This window comes from Octopus bimaculoides, chromosome 6 (assembly GCF_001194135.2).
Source record: "Octopus bimaculoides isolate UCB-OBI-ISO-001 chromosome 6, ASM119413v2, whole genome shotgun sequence".
NCBI lineage: Eukaryota > Metazoa > Mollusca > Cephalopoda > Octopoda > Octopodidae > Octopus > Octopus bimaculoides.
Genome location: NC_068986.1, coordinates 35,121,535 through 35,125,043, shown reverse-complemented (window position 1 = coordinate 35,125,043; position 3,509 = coordinate 35,121,535). Strand labels below are relative to the sequence as shown.

General features: G+C 34.3%; 1 protein-coding gene across 1 annotated transcript in view; it reads left to right on the top strand.

Annotated features, from left to right (window-relative positions):
- Positions 1 to 3,509, top strand: part of LOC106876431 (E3 ubiquitin-protein ligase AMFR) — a 68,435-nt gene that overhangs the window by 36,297 nt on the left and 28,629 nt on the right. The window lies entirely within an intron of this gene.

Below are 3,509 nucleotides of genomic sequence, written 5' to 3'. Positions count from 1 at the left end.
ATATATATATATATATATATATATATATATATATATAAATATATATATATATATATACACACACTCAATTTCCAAGTTCAAGTGGAATGTACGCACCACACTCAATTCACTTCAGCATTGCCTGAGTCATTGATAACAATAACACCATGACCTGTTGGTATTGCAGTACATGTCTTTGATAAGGAAAAATTGATTTGAAATTGTACCAATCAGTGAACATGGTGTGCATCCCAACCAATGAAAGGACATGCATTGTGGGCAGACTCATATGTATGTGACCTTAATTTGCCGTCACATACATGCCTGGTGTTGTTGTTGTCTTCACTGAGGTTATCAGGTCAGACATTTGTTTTCCATTGCACCACCCGTGTCATAGTACACGCTCAACCACTGTAAGAAAATAGGGAGATTGTAGCAAAATCCTTATGAACGTTGCAGCTTATGGAATGAATAATAGGCATGTATATATACTAATAACAATAAGCGACTTTGCATAAATTGTGTTGAGTAAAGAGAAAAATGTTAAAGGCAAAAAACTCAAAAGGTTTTAGTTGTTGCTTCATGTCTTTATCACACTTGAACGAATAAAGGCTTTTACTGTGAATCCTTGGGGAAATTTTATTGAATTTAAACCTGAGAACACTCCTTTGGCATTCCCGAGTCGTTTACTGCCAAGAAAATCTACACGGACAAATTGTTTTCGGTAGTAATGCCAGAACTGATCACAATTATGCCAGAACATGGTTCATTAGTAAAGTTTCTGTCGAAAAATAGGGCTTTGTACAAAGAAATGGTATCGCAATACTTCAAAGACATTGTTTAATCATGGGATACTTAAGACGTTCACATTGGCAGTTTAGTTGTGGCACAGAGGCCATTATTGGCAGAAAATGTTCCAATAATTGTTCCAAAAAAGCATGTTTTTTTGGTCATTTTCCATTGACAAATAGGGTTTTGTGCATCACAAATGCACTCATAACATTCCTTGTACATTGCTGCATTTTTTACACCAAAAACATTAAAATTGGCGATGTAGATTGGAAGCAAATCCAAATATTGCGTGAAAATGACCTCAAAATTGTGCAACCCAACTTCATTTTCGAGGTTATTTTTGTAGTAAAAAAGAGCTGTTATGCAAAAAAGCATACTTCATTTGGTAGCCACATGATTACTGAATCTTTTGATAACTCATTTGTCAAAATTGGCAATTCAGTTTTCGAATCCATAAGGAACATACGTACCACACACACACACACGCTGGTTCTATTTCATTTCTTTATTATTCGTCAGTTGGCTAACTATTTAACTAATCAGTTGTTTGATTAATCATTGGTTATTATTTACATAACGACCTTCTCAAGATAGAGCAAAATCTGTTTCAACAAACGAGTCCACAACAAGAATCCTTTGCAAACCAAATACAAAACCAAAATAAACTACTTCTTAATATCAAAACCACAATTCAGTTTTAATGCTTTACTTATTTTAATGTATTCTGTGACATTCACCTGTTTTTATATCCCGTGATATATTTTTATTTCATCTTTTCAATCTTTTCAATTATTTACCATTGAAATCCCTGAAGTATTTTTATGTCCCTGTGTATTGTCTGTATGATCTCCCTTTGGGATTGATTTTGCTTTCGATGCAAAGCCAATGTAAATGACTGTGCCCTTCCCCATAATTTTGTACCTTTGTACCACTATTAGAAATCAATATTTTCTGTCAGTGTCATCAACTATCTTACGCATTCAGTGTTTTGTTTTAATATAAAAATATCATACCATTTGATTCTCATCTGCTCTATTGATGTCATTTAATGGCTGAAAATGTTTCTGGTTATTCCTTTATTATTCAAGAATTATAGCTTATCAGAATAAAAGAAAAAAGAAAAACTACCTTCTTAGTCTCTGTTAACCACACTCCTTATCTGAAAACAGATTTGTGTTGCCATTAGAACTATTTTTAGCTATTGATTAATAATGTATTTTTTGAATCCCCAGGTCAACTTTGTAAGAGCAGACCCATGATAAAAAGTGTATCAGTAGTAACCATTCTGTTTTTCTTTTTCAATCATAGTATGTGTCAATTTGTGTTATCCAAATAGCAGTATTTCATCTGTCTCTATGTTCTGAGTTCAAATTCTGCTGAGGTCGACTTTGCCTTTCATCTTTTCAGGGTCGATAAATTAAGTACCAGTTGCATACGTAGGTGGATCTAATCAACTCACCTGGCCCCTTCCCCCAAATTTCAGGCCTTGTGCCTAGAGTAGAAAAGACTCTGTTATCCAATATCATCTTTTTTGTTGAAATAGCGTTGTTTGATTTCAATGGAATTTAGCTCTTATTTCTGAGTTATTGCCCAAAATACATGATCAGCATTTTATTTTACTCTATTTGACATATTGACATAATGTGGTTTAATTAGCACATTTGACATACCTTCATTAATACATTGATTACTTAGGCTGTTTCCAAAATTGACACACTTGTTTATTGTATTCAAAATATTTTTTACTTTCAATTTTGGGTAGTGCGATGGAAGTATCCAATTCGCAAGAGCAGTGCAGGTTGCTTATGAAGAAGCAAGCCTCTTGAAATACTTTATCAAGTTTGGCATTCCTTAGTTCTGGCTCCAGATCCAATTAGAGGTAGCAAGTAGCTATAACCTATGTAGTCGGTTTAGTTGACAATAGTATCCTTTTTTATGAAATAACTTTTTGTTAAACATAGCAGGAAAATCACCCTCAATCTACCTTCTGTTGTTTTGAGAAAAGGAAGGACACATTGAATAACATAATTCAAGATACAATGCCTGGATAAAAGATGGGACAGTTATATCCTTTGGTCATAAGTTTATTAAATCAGAACAAACAGGATAACTTGCAGTTAAACAGCAATTAAGAGATTCACTAAATGCAAAGAGTGTGTTTTCAGAGAAGTGTCTTATATTGAAATGAATCAACTGGTTAACGTTAAGAAGAAAATATGTACCTTTTGTAATAAGCAATTTTAGTTTTGGAAAATAGATGTATAACTGATTACAGATAGCAACTGCCTGTGTCTCCCAACCTGACTCCTCACTGTTTGGCAACATACCAGACTAGTTAACCATGAAAGTATAAGGGTAGGATCCACCTCAACCGACTGGAACAATAGTTGCAGTTTATTTTGTTTACTTTGCCTATCGACACACTAACCCTTCCCTCAGACAGTTCGAACTGGTGGGTTTTTTTTAATATATTGTTCTACGTACAGAAAGGGGAAAGTCACAACTTTCAAATTATAAAACTGTATTTGATTGATTCATTTTAGAATGTATCTATATCATCATCATCATCGTTTAATGTCTGCTTTCCATGCTAGCATGGGTTGGACGATTTGACTGAGGACTGGTGAAACCAGATGGCAACACCAGGCTCCAATCTAAATTTGGCAGAGTTTCTACAGCTGGATGCCCTTCCTAACGCCAACCACTCAGAGAGTGTAGTAGGTGCTTTTACGTGTCAC